Consider the following 17400-nt stretch of genomic DNA (forward strand, 5'->3'; position numbering starts at 1 on the left):
GTTTACAAATGAGAAAAGGAAAGGTCAGAAAAATAAAATAATCAACAACCAAGTAAGCATTGAAACTTGTGTCTCTGGCAGTGGAAATACTTATATTTCAACCACAAAATTCAAAAATAGCAACTTGATACTGATATTGCTGTGAGGTCCTTTCTGAAATCCCTCAAATATTACATGCTTTAGTCACTCCGCCAGAACAATCTGATCATAAATGCTTCAGTCTCTGAGTTCTGTTGTCCAGTGATCTATACAAAACATTCATGATGAGGCAGGGGATACTAGTTCATTTGGACTTTTGAAGGATATTCAAATGCAAGAGCAAAGGAAGCCAAAGGGAGCGGGCAGCAGATGACAAAATGAGAGAGGGACTAGGAAAGTAGGTGTTGGAGAAATTATGTGGAGAAAACCCAAGGCCATCAGGTTGAATAGGGGATTGAGGTTAATTTGAGGGCCTGAATCAATTATGGGATTCAATGTGAGTTACCTTGTTAATTGGGTAAATGGGGGACCAATCAAATGACACTGGAGTGAAGAGTAAAATGAGCGCACTTATCTAGAACCTCTTTAAAATCATCAATGTCAGTTAATGCAATATTTGTGGTTTGAAGCTGAGCTGAGTCAACTCTTGTATAGTTTGGCTATTGATATGGCTTTTCTTTAAAAGCACAAGTTCGGGAACATAAACATCATTTATTCCCAATTAAAACTGAGTAGTTATTGTAAACTGTTGTAATTCTTGTTTGTGTTGAGTTAGAGTATTTTGTAGCATCAATAATGGCAAAAATGTGAATATAATAATTGTCAAGTAATATGTAAATTAAGCAGCAAAGAGGTTTAATTGCCATTTTATTAAATTTTACTTACTCTTATAGAATGAGGTAAACTGTTTGATTGTCTAAAAGTTCACTTTATTAACAGCATGAAAATTTTAAGAGAATGTTTACAGTTAAAAAATTCAGGTTGAAAGGAAAAGGGAAAGAAAAATTCTAGTTATTTATCTTGAACTTTTCATTAGTGACCCTGTAGCCCTTTTTCCACAATTACTCTGACCATTGCAACACTTACTTTCCTAAAGTTTTCAAAGTATTTTGAATTCTCTAGAGAATTCAAAAGAGAATGGTAATATAATAAAGGGCATACTAATTGGCAGTGTCATGAGGAGTCATTGAGAATAAATTCCAAAGTGTGAGAATTGTGGTCTCTCAGGGAAATTGTTTTTAATTCTTCAAACATTTACTTTATTGAACTACAGGAGACAAATAGGTGCAACAACCAATATAGCTGTGTCCTTAAAATATAAAATAGTGTGGATATTACATACATAAGAGAGAAAAATCTTCCTAAGTAGATCCCCATTAATTATAATAAGAGCTAATATATAAATTGAATATTTACTATACTTTATGCTTAGTATTTTTTATGCATTATCACCTTCAATCTTCCAGCTCTATGAAATATGTATCATTTTCCTTATTTTTCAGAAGGAAACTTAAGCTTAGGGATGTTAAGCAATTCTTCCAAAGCCACATGAGCTGGGTTTCATGTGTAAACATAGTAATAAACTCTTATTACCAAGATAATATCTGTGGTTATCATGAACTTCAACAGATGTGACACCTAGGCAACTTGAAATAATTGGAGGAGAATTATGTGACAGGTGCTGTCACAGAGAAGTCTTAGATTCAAGGGCAAATTTGGGGGCACAATCTTCAAAGGATAAAGAGATGAATATGGGCCATTGTATAAATGTTACCGTCTTTACTATTAGAGCTTCTCTGAAGTTCTTGAGGGAAAAAAAGACCCCAGAAAGGATTACTGTCCCTAGAGTACTGCTTCTTGCAAGATTTATGTAAAGTTGAAGGCTCTTTTGAGGGAAGACGACAGGGAGAAGTCAAAGAGAGCTTTCTCTCATTCATGTCAGGGAGACATCCATGTTGCTACTCTCTCAGCTTTACTCTGTTATAATTATAATAGTGGAAGGAATGAAATTTGTTATACACTTCTGACACAGAATTGACTTACCTTGCCAAAAAATTCTGGTTGACTATGGTAATCATGTTCAATGTATCAACTGAAAAGACCATACATCATTATGTGTTTTAGCTCTAGAGGACTCCTGTGAGTGAGGGTACATTTAAATAATATGCCAAAAAAACCTAGTAAAGTAGAAACCTAACAGATTTTTGTGTACAAGCATAAGGGAAATACATTTACTATGCTGTTAGTTGATTTTGTCATATCTGATTTTGCAATTGCTAAACAAATAATAGAAAATGAATATTACAATCTGTTTAATTTAAAAATGAATGAAAAGAAAAGTAGATATAAAATAAAGCTATGAGAAGACATGGTTATTTTTGTCTTTGTGTTTTTTTTTTCCACCAAGAATTCATCCATGTTTGCTCTAGGAAATAATTTAGAATTTATGTAGATTTGTCACTCAAACTTAAAAAGAATCCTTCATGGCTTAGAAAATTTACGCACAGTGTCTTTCCAAAATTTTTTTGAAAAAATTTACTTTTGCTATTATTTAATATGCTTCATCCACACCAAAATTCATATTGAGGCTTGATCCCCAATGTAATAGTGTTGAGAGGTGGTGGGATCCTTAAGAGGTGTTTGGGTCATAAGAGATCTGCCATTATGAAGAGATTAATCCCATCTCTTTTGAGTGAGTGTAGGTCTGGAATAGCAACCCGAAAGTGAGTTGTTATAAATCAAGGTCATCCTTCATGTTTTGTCTTCATTGCATGTGCCTGCTTGCTGTTCTTGCATGTGTTCCTGTCGTGTGATGCCATCACTATATTGTGATGCAGCATGAGGCCCTCACCAGATACAGCCACCTGATCTTGGACTTCACAGCCTCCAGAAATGTGAGCTAAATAAATCTCTATTCTTTATAAATTACTCAGTCTCAGGTATTCTCTTGTAGCCACAGAAAATGGACTAACATAACTTCGTTAATATTGGCTCGTTTTTTCAAAAAAGTATATATTTCTGTAGCACATTTTTTAAAAAGAATATAATTGAATGCAAAATGTAAATGAATGTAATTACCATTATTGACCATTATCACAATGGGCAGCATCTTCTTATCATCACTAGAGCAGTGGTCCCCAAGCTTTTTGGCATCAGAGACTGGTTTCGTTGGAAGACAATTCTTCTATGGACCGGGGTAGGGGGAAGATGATTTGGGGATGAGACTGTTCTACCTCAGATCATCATCAGATCATCAATTTCTTTTTCTTTCTTTTTTTTTTTTTTTGAGACAGAGTCTCGCTCTGTCGCCCAGGCTAGAGTGCAGTGGTGCAATCTCGGCTCACTGCAAGCTCTGCCTCCTGGGTTCATGCCATTCTCCTGCCTCAGCCTCCTGTGTAGCTGGGACTACAGGCACCTGCCACCATGCCCGGCTAATTATTTGTATTTTTAGTAGAGATGGGGTTTCACCGTGTTGGCCAGGATGGTCTCGATTTCCTGACCTCATGATCCACCCTCCTTGGCCTCCCAAAGTGCTGGGATTACAGGCGTGAGCCACCGCGCCTGGCCCAGATCATCATTCTCCTAAGGAGCATGAAACCTAGATCCCTCGCATGGACGTTTCACAATAGGGTTCACACTCCTATGAGAATCTGATGCCACCACTGATCTGACAGGAGATGGAGCTCGGGCGGTAATGCTCACTCGCCTGCCACTCACTTCCTGCTGTGCAGCCCAGTTTCTAAGAGGGCACAGATAACACCTTGATGTTTAAGCCCTGTAGATTAGTTTTGACTCTGCTTGTACATTATATAAATATATAAACGGAATCTTACAGTACATATTCCTTTGTGTCTGGCTTCTTTCACTCAATAGTGTTGAGAGATTCATCCATGTGGTGTGTTGCTACACATGTTTATTTCATGGCTACATAGTGTTACATTGAATAAATATACTAGAATATATTTGTTCTACTGTTGATAGACACTTGAATTTTCTCCAATTTGAGGCTATTAAGAATAACGGTGCCATAAGCACTTTGTAAATGTCTTTCAGTTCACATTTGTCCATACTTCTGTCAGGTGCAGATCTACAAATGGAATTGCTGGGTGATATGATATGCATACATACGGCTTAATAGATACTGGCAAACAGTTTTCCAAAGGGATTATACCAATTTACACTCCCATTAGCAGTGACTTCGAGTTCCAGTTGCTCTGTCCATATCCTTTACAATACTTGACATATGAGTCCTTTTGTACTTTGACCATTTTGTTTGATATGCAGTGGTATGTCATTTTAGCTTTAATTTGTGTCTCCCTGAAAGTTAGCAAGACTAAATTTGCGTATCTTAAAATCAAGTTTTCTGTCTTTTTGAAAAAAATTGATTTTTCTAAGTTCTTGTTATACTCTCAATATGAATTCTTTCTTTGTTATATTTATTGCAAATAATAACTCTGAGACTTGCCTTTCACTTTCTTGTGTCTTGTGATAAACAGGAGTTCTTAATTTTAACGTGGTCTAATTTCTCAATTTCTCAGTCTTTTCTTTTATGGCTAGTGCTATTTGTGCTCTGCTTAAGAAACTTTTGCCTACCCAAAAGTCATAAAAATACTTTCTAACGTTATTTTTTTAGAAACTCTATTTTTTCTTTCATACTAATCTTCAATTCACCTAAAATGGTATGTAGTATTAAGGAAGGGTTAATATTTTTCTCTATGGATATTCTGCTGACTCAGCATAATTTCTTTTTTCTTTTCTTTTCTTTTCTTTTTCTTTTTCTTTTTTTTTTTAGAGACAGAATCTCACTCTGTCACTCAGGCTGGAGTGCATTGGCATGATCTTGGCTCATTGCAACCTCTGCCTCTTGGGTTCAGGTAATTCTCATGCTTCAGCCACCCAACATAGTGGGATTACAGGTGTGTGCCACCGAGCCAGTCTAATGTTTGTAATTTTAGTAGAGATAGGGGTTTTGCCATGTTTGCCAGGCTGGTCTTGAACTCCTGGCCTCAAGTCATCAGCTTTGCCTCCGAAAGTGCTGGGATTACAGGCGCGAGCCACTGTGCCTGGCCTGACTCAGCATAATTTATTTTAAAAAACAGATTTCCCTTGTTTATAGCAGCAACATGGTAATAAATCAAGCATCTATATATGTGTGGGTCTTTTTCAGAATTGTTTTTTACTACATTGGTCTACTTGTCCATGTTTACTCCAGTTCCACAGTTTAATTATGGTAACTTTATAATTTATACTGATATCTTGTAGTATAGGTCCTCTGACTTTGTCTTTCCTTCGTCAATATTGTCTGGGTTTTTTTTGTGGCTCTTTGCAATTTCAAGTACGTTTTATAATGAGCTTGTTAAATTACGTGAAACATTCTACTGGTATTATAATTGGTATTGTGAGAAACAAACCTACCTGTCCAAACCCAAAGAATGGACTCAGAGACCTGGAGAACAGCGAAAGGGAAACTTGTAATGATGCTCTTGCAAGAATTGGGTGTCTGATGTGCAGGCACACACAGCACAGTTTTAACAAGCAATTTAACCCCTAGTGTGCAGGTCCCTCTCCTGGTTTTTCATAGGCTGAATACTAGGGGGTCACAATCTTCCTGGAGGTCACCTATTGATTGTTGGGCAGGGGCTTTAGGTGTTTGTTCGTTTGTTTGTTTGTTTTTAGGGTTGTTTTGGTGCATTTTTGTTGCAGCCCACAATGCATTGCAATCCTAGTTAGCTTAGGGGCTCTTCAAGTATTTAACTTACGACCTAAGAGGCTGGGCAGGCTAATAAAAACAGACAAAACGAACTATTTTGCAGGCTAGTAAACTTATATCTTAGACTAAACTTCTTTGGTTCTGGTGAAGGCAAGGAAACAGAGTTGTGGGGGTGGAGTGGGGGAGGGGGAGGCCAGCAAGCAGGCATCAGCTATCTAAGCAGGAAGCCTAGTATGTTCTCTTTCTTCTGTAGTTTGCTAACGTAAGTCTATTTAAGGCACGTTGTCTTGGAAATGGACCATGGGCCATTGTATACATTATTTCCTTCAGTATTGGAGATACTCTTTATAGAATAATTTAAAAATAATATACATGTTTATGGTATTGAATATCTTCCTTTTATTTAGGTCTTTTGAAATTTTTTAAAATAATGTTTCATATTTTTTGTGTAGAGCTTTGCACATTTGTTAATTTATTTCTAGATATTTGGTCTTTTGATATAATTGTTAATGATATAATTTTTAAAATATCATTTTTAATCACTTATTGGTATATAAACATAGATTTTTCATCTTGACCTCGAACTCTGTGATTTTTCTAAATTCATTTAATCACAATAATTTTCCTATGGATTATCTTGCAGCTTGGATATAATACAATCTATAAGTAATGACAGTTTTTCTTTCTAATCTTTATATGTATTATTTTTCTTGCATTATTATACATGCTAGGATCTTTTTCCTACCAATGTTAAGTAAAACTGTTGTTAATAAGGGGAACCTGTCTCCTTTGCAATGTCAGATAAAAAGTTTTCAATATTTCTCCATTAAATATGATATTTATCATAGGTTTTTGAAAATGCTTTTTAAAGGTATGTGATATCATTTGGATTTGTGTCCTTACCTAAATCTCATGTCAAAGGGGAGGAGGGGCCTGGTGGGAGATGACTGGAGCATGGGGGTGGATTTCCTCCTTGCTGTTCTCATGATAATGAGTGAGTTCTCACAAGATCTGATGGCTTAAAAGAGTGTGGCCCTTCCCTCTTCTCTCTCACTAGTGGTCTGCCATGACAAGACATGCTTACTTTCCCTTTGCCTTCTGCCGTGATTGTAAGTTTCCTGAGGCTTCCCACCCATGCTTCCTGTTAAGCCTGCAGAACTGCGAGCCAATTAAGCCTAATTTCTTCATATATTACCCCTTCTCAGATAGTTCTTTATAGCAGTGTGAGAATGCACTAATATACAGTATGAAAATGAATGTTTATTTACATTAAGAAATATGCACCACAAATTATTGGAAACTTAGAGATTTGAGTTCATTTCTTCTGAGACAACTTTACACAATTTTCCAGACATGTTAACATATAAATGTTTCTTGGTTGCAACCCACTTTGCTCTCTCTCCAGAATTCTCTACAATCCCCAGCAATTCCTAACCCTTATAGGGGCCGGTGAAAATGAAGGCTCTGAAAACTGGGTCTCAAAATCTTGATAATTTCATCTGAGAAATTTTTTCAGTTTGGCTGTAGTTTTCTTTCTCTTGATGTTAATTCTGAAAACTTTCTTAAGATTATCTTGTAAATACTCTATCATATTAAATAAATTTCTTTCTATTGCTAGTTAGGAAGTTTTTATCATAAATGGGCATTGGATTTTATAAAAAAATTCAACATCTGTTTGTTGCTGCATCTATTGAGATAGTGACAGGATAATTTCTCCTTTATTATTGTACTGAGCTATCATGATTGAAATTCAAGGGTCTGTTCCTAAATAAAACCTACTTGGTCGTGATATGTTATTCTTTTTAGAAATCACCAGATTAGATTGCTGATATTGCTTCAGAATGTTTGAGTTAGAAGTTTCCTTTTTTATAATATACTCATTGGGGTGTCTTGGATTCACAACATGAGATGAAAAGTGTTCTCTCTTCTATTCTACACAATAGATTGTGTAAGTGGTGTTATTTATTTCTTAAATGTTTAGAGAAATTCATTAATAAACACATATGGGTCTGAATTTTCTTTGTGGCAAGGTTTTAATTTCAGATTTAAAATTATTGTTAGTATAGAATTATTCCAATTATTTTCTGTTGTATCAATTTTGATAAAATGTGTTTTAATGTAAGTTTTCAAATTTGTCAGCACAAAATTGTTCTTAAAATTCTCTTTATCTGTCTAATAAATGTTGACTTTATGGTGACATTCCTTTTTAGTCTTTCTGTTGGTAATCCGTACCTTTACTGTTTTTATTCTTTGTTAGTTTTTTCAAAGGTTATACATTTATTTGCCTTTTCGAGGAACAACTTTGGGTTTTGTTTACCTTCATTGCATTTTTTGTCCTGACTCAATTTCTGTTTGAATCTTTGTTACTCTTTCTTTCTAACTTATTGGGGTCTAATCTACTATTATTTTTCTATCTTCTTTAGGTGACTACTTCAATCATTGATTTTTAGCCCTTCTGTTTTCTAGAATAGATGTATTAAAGATGATCATTTTTTCTTAAAGCACATCCATAGCTGCATTTTATAAGTTTTGATATGTAATATTTTTATTATCATCCAGCTGAGTGTATATTCTAACTTCATTGGGATTTCTCCCTTTAGCTATGGGACTTTTTAGGAGAGTATTGCTTAGTTTTTCAATATTTGATACATTTTTTGGTTACATTCTATTATTGATTTCTAACTCATTTCCAGTGACTACACGCTGTATAACTTCAATCCTTCAAAATTTGTCAATGTGTGTTTTTTTCTTTGTTCTTACCTTTTATTTTCTTCTCCTTTCTTAAAAATGAGTTTTTCTCTTTTGCTTCTTAAGCATTCTTTTACTGTTAATTTTTTTAAGGTGTTACCCTAGAGATTATACATGAATTCCTGGCTTATTTAATTCTAATAAAAATTAGTAATTTTTCCACTTTTTAGACAATCTAAGGATTTAAAATGATTTCACTTACTTTTCTACTTCTCCCATTTTTTTCTATTGTCATTTATTTTAGTGCTATTTGTATATTATTCTATAAACTCCTGAATATATGATTGTTATTTTACATGTTTAATATTCATTTAGTTTTTCATTGCTATTTATGTATTTATTCTTTTTTATTTCTGTGCTTTCACTTGAAATTACTTTTTTTGACTTGAAGGGCTCCCTTTAGAATTTGTTTTGCTGCAGCCCTACTGGTAACATTTTCTTTTCGTTTTGTGCTTGTATAAAAATGTTTTTATTTAACATTCATTTGGGGGAATATTTTTGTTAGATACAAAATTCTAGGCTGCAGTTATTTTCTTTTAGCGTTTTGAAGATGCTTGTTGTCATCTGGCTTCCAATATTTCAATTGTGAAATTAACTCTCAGACTGATGATTATTCCTTTTAAAAGTATTATGTGGGTTTTTTTTCTATCTGCAAAGATTTTCCTCTTTGTCTTTTTAGATATCTTTCTTTTTATGTGGTTAGGTGTTTGTTTTGAATTTTTCCCAGTTGGGCACGGTAGTATTTTGTGAACTGTGACTTTTATCACTTGGAAATTCTTCAGCTACTTCTTCTTCAGATATTACCTCTGTTCTAGTCTCTGTTACGTCTTCTCTAGAATTCCAGTTACATATATTTTAGACCTTTCAGACCATATTCCATACATGGCATTAGTCCCGTCTTTTGATGTCTGATTGCAGTTTTTCTAATTTTCAGTTCTAGAATTTCCACTTGATTCTGTTCTAAAATTTCCAGTCCTTTTTTGAAAGTATTCATACTACCAGAAAATTTCTTGAGCATATTAACTGCAGTAATTTAAAAATCCATATCTAAAACTTTCAACATCTGGATTTCCTGTTGGCTTCTTTCTTTCTTTTTTTTTTGACAGAGTCTCGCTCTGTCAGCCAGGCTGGAGTGCAGAGGCACAACCTCAGCTCACTGGAACCTCCGCCCCCCGGGTTGAAGCATTTCTCATGCCTCAGCTTCCCAGGTAGCTGGGATTACAGGCACCCACCACCATGCCCGGATAATTTTTGTATATTTAGTAGAGATGAGGTTTCACCATTTTGGCCAGGCAGGTGAGGGAGAGACCTGCCAGGCAGGCTCTGGGAGAGACGTTTTGTCAGAAAACTTCCACATCTCAGGACAAACTGCATTCCTGAAGAACAATGGAAATCCACTGAAAATGAACTCATAATAAAACATTATAAACCAGACAGGGAAAATAGCGTCATGAAGAATCAGAAAACATAACATTTTCTCTTAAAAAAGCCCTCTAAAGACTGCAGACAATAAAGCAATCTGAAAGCAGCTATAAGTATGTTGAAAAAAAAGAAAATCATAGGAAAAGGAACATTAGGAAAAAAATGTTTATGTGATAGCTTTCTATGCTTCATTCTTCAGAAATTTCCCTCACCCACCCCCAGATTTCTAAGTCCTATGCATTAACAGATATCGTTGTCCCTTTGAAGACAGCTGTATTAGTTTGCCAGGATTGCCGTAAGAAAGCACCACGGATTGGGGTGCCAGAAGTCCCAGATCAAAGGGTTTGTGGAGTTGGTTTCTTTGAGAGCTGTGAGGGAGAATCTGTTTCATGTCTGTGGCCTAACTTCTGGTAGTTTGCTAGAATCATTGGTGTTCCTTGGCTTCTATGGTATCATCCTGATGCCTGCCTTCATCTTCCCAAGGTATTCTCCCTGAGTGTGTCAAAATTTCTTTTTTTAATGAAGATACCAGTCCTGTTGGATTTGAGGTGCACCCTACTCCTATATAATCTCATTTTAGCTTGTTACATCTGCAGTGATCCTATTTGCAATTAAGGTCACATTCTGAGATACTTAGGAGTTAGGATTTCAACACATGAATTTTTGGGAGACAAGGCATAATTCAATCCATCGCAACACCCAAATATAAATTGACAATTTTTAGAATTTTTCAGTCTTATTAGAATGGTAGAAACACAGAAATCTTCCAACGTCCTCCTTCTATGCCAAAATAGAACACTTGAAGTAAATAAGAAAGAGAGGCATTTCAGATAACCTTTAGGCTTTCAGGATATGTACAAAAAAAGACACCATTAAGAGGCAAGACATGCCCCATGGTAAGATAAGAAGATAGGAAGCTTCTCTACTGCAAACTCCTAGGACTTACAACATTGCTTTCAAAAAACTTCTTAAAGTCTCTAAGTATTTTCTTGTGTAATGTTATAGATCTGAGCACATAATATTTAGAATAAGTAATATATTTAATGTCTTCAAAATAATGAAAATAAATATTTTAAATGTTCCAAAGTTTGCTTTGGGATCTTGAGATTTAGCCAATGACCAAATAAAAATATTAATAATGATTTTGTATGTTTCATATAATGCTATCAACCTGCCATCAGCACTTTATATTACTTTTCCCCAGGGGTTGTTGTGATTGTTTGTCACTATTTCATCGTTAGTAATAGAACTAATAGAATTTTTCTGAAAGAGTTAATGTGGGGGTCAAATAAGGTAACAAATGTAAAGCACTTACTAGCGTGCCTGGGACAGAGTAACTGCTCAATACATGTTAACTGTTATTATTAGAGTATAGAAGGTGCTGCATTTTTAAAAAACTTCGTGAAGTGTTTTCCCTTTTTGGTGATACAATTCAGGGGTGCTCCTATGCCATTTTTTCTTCAAGAAAGAGAAGGGTTGGTGCCACCCAGAAAAAAAGCTCATGGTGTAGTAAAGAAGTTAGAAATGTAAACATAATCAAGTCACTTAGATAATTAGTCTAGGAAGTATGGGGCCACTTCATTTTTAAGAGAAAAGATTAGACTATAATAATGTATCTGGATACATCGGCTCCAAAGGAGAAGGAAAAAGAAGTTGGAGAAGGTTCCTCTGGTGGTCTGCCTTTTCTGTATGAAGTATGGGGCAAGATCATTGGTGGGAAATTAAAGATGGGAGTGGAGTAGAGTATTTGAGAGAGGTAAAGTGTTGGAACTACTCCCCCCAAGAATACAAATGTGAGCTGAATGGAGTCAGTACTGAGTCCAATTGAACACAAGGTCTAGTTGAAGCCATCATTTTGTAGCTGAAGCCAGTAAAAACTGTTGTTTTATTTTACTCTCCTTTATTATTTCTATTCGATTTAAATGTTATCCTATTTTATTTTATTTTATTTTATTTGATGGAATTGGTTGAGGCAAAGCTGAACATCGTATGGGCACAAGCTAAGAAGTGACTGATGGCGTCCACCCAGGCCTGAATTGAGGCAGAGAGAGGAGAAGAGGGTGAGGGAGCTGATGATGTGGGTGAAGTCACCGACTAACCAGGCAGGAGGGAAGGAATTGACAGCAGGATGTTCTGATACAGGAAAAACAGGTATCTCCATGGTGGAAGAACAGATATGGCATCAGAAAGGGGATGAGAGAAATAGGAGGAAAGCTGTTGCTAAGAACGTGGTATTTGAGGATCTGAGAAGTTGGACCTGGTGCAGTTCCAGGTGGTTGATCTGGGGTTTGGGGTGCAGGGAATGGAATGCTTCCATACAGCCAGGGGACAGGATAAGGAGATAAAGAGATGAAGGTGAGGGCAAACTGTCAGTTTCTCAGTCTCATAGTCCTTGGCTGTGCTCCTGTGTTAGCTGTGATTTCAAAATAGGTCACTTCCTTTCCTTACTTTACTCTGTCTCCTCTCCATCACCTACCTGGCATCTTGTGTCTTTTCAATGTCATGTTAAGAGTTCACTTTCCCAATCAGGAGAAGCACAGGACATAAATCAATGTAATTAATGCATGCTTCTTTCTTTCTCAAAGACTTGCCTAAATAAAAACTTACAATTTATTTTAGTTAACAAATTAAATGTTGACTTTTAAAAACACGGTACTTGTACTTTTTAACCTTCAAAGAACTTTACAAATATTAAGGTCATTACTCTTTTTAACACTCCTAGAGTCTTTGAGTTGAACATACGTGTTCAAAAGATTAACAAAGAGGGTGAGGATGTTTGGCTGTCAGATGTAGTTTTTAGCTGTAATATCTTTCCTTTGAGGTAATATTGCTCTGGCCATGTCTGGAAGCCAGGAAATAATTATTTCTATTCCACTTTCTGTCAATGGGGAGCTATTATTACCCCCTTCAGTGTGAACTCATTTAGGACCACAAAAATAAAAATTGTTAATAATGGTTAATTATCAGATTAGAATTTCAAAGGGGAAAAATAATAGATATTAGTTTCCTCTGAAATTCACAAGCCAACTAAAGCCATTCCAAGCTTCCTGAGGCCCCTTCTCTCCTCTGTTTCTTATTTTGTTTCATCCTTCCCTCTTCTTCTCTTTGGATTTCTCTCTTCTTATTTATTTCTCTGTATACAGGGGATTTTTACTCCCCTCAAGTTCTCTTCATTGGTGCCACTCTTCTTATATACCTGGCTCTTTTTTCTTCACCTTCTGATTTTCCACCTTTTCTTTTTCCTGCTTTCCCTTTTCTTACTTTACCATTTCCTTTTTTTTAAATTTCTGAAGCAGTCGGGAACAAGATTTTTTTTCTAACTAATTTCCCTCTTCCTTCCTTCCTTCCTTCCTTCCTTCCTTCCTTCCTTCCTTCCTTCCCTTCCCTTTCCTTCCTTCCTTCCTTCCTTCCTTCCTTCCTTCCTTCCTTCCTTCTTCTTCTCCTTTCTCTCTTTCTTTCTTTCTTTCTTTCTTTCTTTCTTTCTTTCTTTCTTTCTTTCTTTCTTTCTTTCTTTCTTTCCTTCTTTCTTTCCTCTCTCTCTCTCTCTTTTCTTTCTTTTTCTTTCTTTCTTCTTTTTCAGGGGCTCACTCTGTTGCCCAGGTTGGAGAGCAGTGGCATGATCATGGCTCACTGCAGCCTCAACCATCCAGGCTCAAGCAATCCATCTACGTCTAGCTCCTGAGTAGCTGGGACTACAGATGTGCTCCACCACGGCTGGATAATTTTGTTTATTGATTGATTGATTGATTGATTTGTTTGTTTACTTCTTTATTTATTGAGACAAGGTCTCAGTTTGTTGCCCAGGCTTGTCTCCAACTCCTGGACTCAAGTGACCCTCCTGCCTTCATCTCCCAAAGTGCTAGGGTTACAGGTGTGAGTCACCGCTCCCAGCCTATCATTTCCTTCTACAACATCTACACCTCCTTGTCCTGTCCTCTGGTCGCACGGAGGAACTGCATTCCTGACCCAGCCCTGGGATCAACCCCTCTATGCTCACTTTTACTTTTTATTACTGTAGCAACAACAAGGGCTATTATTATTAATTAAAATTTATTGAACACATACCACGTGTCAGGCAAGTAGATTACTTTCTGTTTAGAAAATGCCATCACAAAGGGGACAACACATGCAAAAGACAGTGATCTGAATCTGCAAGTGGGAAAAAAACTAAAATGGATTTTCGGTTGTTTGAAATAAAATTCCTTGCCATCGGCATTTGCTCAATATTGATAAAGGGAAGATTCAGGTCCCTTTGTAAGAGAGAGAGGGAAAAAAACAGAGACATCGATCGAATCCATACTGTGAAACTGTGCAGTAGGTATTGACCCATCATTGCTCTCAAACAGTGGAAAAAGAGTGAGATGAATTTGCTTTATGTAGTAGCCAATCACTCAGGTGGCTGAGTCACAAACAAGATTTAATATCTGATTGCTGCACAAAAATGTCTACAAAGAAGCTCCTGTGGAAGACATTTTTCCTCACCTATTCAAGGTTGCAGAGGTAGTTCTCTTTGTGATTTGTGAGTGGTGTAGGAGTGTGAAGAGTATAAATTAGAGAAGAATATAAGGAAGTTTGCTGTGTGTTTAGCAGGAACTGCATCCTAAGAAAGAATAAAGATCCTGCAGCCAAGAAGAGAACTGGGATCCAAAAGGTCTCATTAAAACAGGTTAAGTGTTTGCAAATCCCAATTACAATAGGTGCCATTAGCTATTAAATCTTAATGATCGGCCAGGCGCAGTGGCTCACACCTATAATCCCCTCATTTTGGGAGACTGAGGCAGGCAGATCGCCTGAGGTTAGGAGTTTGAGACCAGTCTGACCAACGTGGTGAAACCCCGTCTCTACTAAAAATACAAAAAAATTAGGCGTAGTGGCGTGCACATGTAATAGCTACTCAGGAGGCTGAGGCAGGGGAATTGCTTGAACCAGGGAGACAAAGGTTGCAGTGAGCCAAGACTGCGCCACTGTACTCCAGCCTGGGTGACACAGCGAGACTCCGTCTCGAAACAAAAACAAAAACAAAAACAAAACAAAAAAACTTAATGATCAAATAGCTAAGAAATAAAGAATTGCCTCCATTCTTTGCTGAGGTGGGAAGAAACATTAGCTGCTGGAATGAGTTTGCAGATGGGGAGAAAAGTGGCTCTTAAAACTCAGGAACTATGGTGTACCCTTACATGTGGCAATTAAAATGAAAACATGAATCCCGGTCTTCCCTGGTCAACGGGAACACTACAGGTGGGGAGGAAGAACTTCCTCTCTTTATGTTTCTGTAAATCATCCTGCCTTACTTTCAACCCCTGTGCCTTCAAAAAGGGAGGACTTTGAGCCCCTGCGCCTTCAGAAAGGGAGGAAACTGTCTTTAAAAGAGCTCTGCTATCTCCCTGGAATTTATGTCATGACTATGACATAAAAATTTGCCCAGTGCTAAAAATTCAGGACATGGCATCTGGTGATTGAGTCACTTAGCCACACAGGTTAGCAGTAAGACACTCATTCTGTATTTTAGCACAGCCCTGGAGGTCCGGTGGCTTTGTGACACCATGGTGTGGTCTCAATTTCTGAGCTGCACACAGAGCCACTTCTCCTCCCTGGATCTTGCCACTTCCTTGTTTGCACTGCACAGAAAGCACACAGCAGCTACTCACCTTCTGATTTCCTGCAGGTTTGGAGAATCCTTGTGGTGGGGCTTTTAGTTGTCTCCTTGCTTCTTACAAATATTTTGTTGACACCACATTCTCTTCCTTCTCTGGAACTGGTGTATTCAGGATTCCCAGGCCCAGGAAACTTAGTTCTGCTTTTTTTTTTTTTTTCCTTATGGTTACTAATCAGAAGCAAGAGGCAAGAGGCAAGAAATGCATGATTGAGTACCTGCTTGATTTAGGAGGGGAGAGGAAAAGAAACAGGTTGAATTTTTAAAATGTTATTGAGTTGGCTGGGCACAGTGGCTCACATCTGTAATCCAAGCACTTTGGGAGGCTGAGGAGGGTGGGTCACCTGAAAGTCAGGAGTTCGAGACCAGCCTGGCCAACATGGTGATACCCTGTCTCTACTTAAAATATAAAAAATTAGCTCAGCGTGGTGGTGGGCACCTGTAATCCCAGCTACTTGGGAGGCTGAGGCAGGAGAATCACTTGAACCCAGGAGGCAGAGGTTGCAGTGAGCGGAGATCACACCATTGCACACCAGCCTGTGCAACAAGAGTGAAACTTCATCTCAAAGAAAAATGTTATTGAATCACAGTTGTGTCAGAGTTCTCAAAATTCAGAAGCCAGCTTTCTAATGGTGTAGACTCTGTCTAGGACAGATACATACCATGCAGATGAGAGAGGACCCAGTGTAGTTCTTAAAAATTTCAGTGCATGAGACCAAACAGGCAACCACCACTTCTCACTATTTCACTCACTGGCCAATTTCTTGCTTTTGTTGCTCTTGTGACTTCTTGTTAGTGATACAGGCATTTGCGCATACACACCGTTTTAAGAATTCCTGGCACAAAGAGATGCTTAAGAAATATTACTTGATGTTTGATATAGTTTGGCTATGTCCCCACCCCAATCTCATCTTGAATTATAGTTCTCATAATCCACATGTGTCATGGGAGGGACACAGAGGGAGGTAATTGAATCATGGGGGCGGTTTTCCCTGTGTTGTTCTTGTGATGGTGAGTGAGTTATCATGAGAGTTGATGGTTTTATAAGCATCTGGCATTACCCCTGCTGGCTCTCATTCTCTCTCTTGCTGTCCTGTGAATAGGTGCCTTCTGCCATGACTGTAAGTTTCCTGAGGCCTCCCCAGCCACAGTCGTGACTCACAGTTGTGAGTCAATTAAACCTCTTTTTAAATATATTACTCAGTCTTGGATATTTCTTCATAGCAGCATGAGAACAGACTAATACAGTAAATTGGTACCATGAGTGGGGTGCTACTCTAAGTATACCCCAAAATGTGGATGCAAATTTGGAACTGGGTAACAGGCAGAGGTTGGAACAGTTTGCAGGACTCAGGAGAAGACAAGAAAATGTCAGAAAGTTTGGAAATTTCTAGAGATTGGAGGGCCCAGAAGACAGGAAGGTGTGGGAAAGTTTGGAACTTCCTAGAGACTTGTTGAATGGCTTTGACTAAAATGCTGATAGTGATTTAGACAATGAAGTCCAGGCTGAGATGGTCTCAGAAGGAGATGAGGAACTCGTGGGGAACTGGAGCGAAGGTGACTCTTGTTATGCTTTAGCAAAGAGACTTGCAGCACTGTGCCTCTGCTTGAGATCTGTGTATCTTTGAACTTGAGAGAGATGATTCAGAACATCTGGCAGCAAAAATTTCTAAGTGGCAAAGCATTCAAGAGGAAGCAGAGCATAAAAGTTTGAAAAATTTGCAACCTGACAATGCGATAGAAAAGAAAAACCCATTTTCTGGAGAGAAATTCAAGCTGGCTACAGAAATTGGCATAAGTAATGAGGAGCCAAATGTTAATCACCAAGACAATGGGGAAAATGTCTCCAGGGCATGTCAGAGACTTTCACAGCAGCCCCTCCTATCAC

The 17400-nt window shown here is 37.4% G+C and overlaps 1 long non-coding RNA gene across 1 annotated transcript in view; it reads left to right on the forward strand.

Annotated features, from left to right (window-relative positions):
* Positions 1–17400, forward strand: part of LOC129397633 (uncharacterized) — a 269094-nt gene that overhangs the window by 177921 nt on the left and 73773 nt on the right. The window contains exon 8 of the long non-coding RNA XR_010112040.1: positions 2817–2873. This is a non-coding gene — a long non-coding RNA (uncharacterized LOC129397633). The remainder of the gene's footprint in view (positions 1–2816; positions 2874–17400) is intronic.

This window comes from Pan paniscus, chromosome 3 (assembly GCF_029289425.2).
Source record: "Pan paniscus chromosome 3, NHGRI_mPanPan1-v2.0_pri, whole genome shotgun sequence".
Classification (NCBI taxonomy): Eukaryota; Metazoa; Chordata; class Mammalia; order Primates; family Hominidae; genus Pan; species Pan paniscus.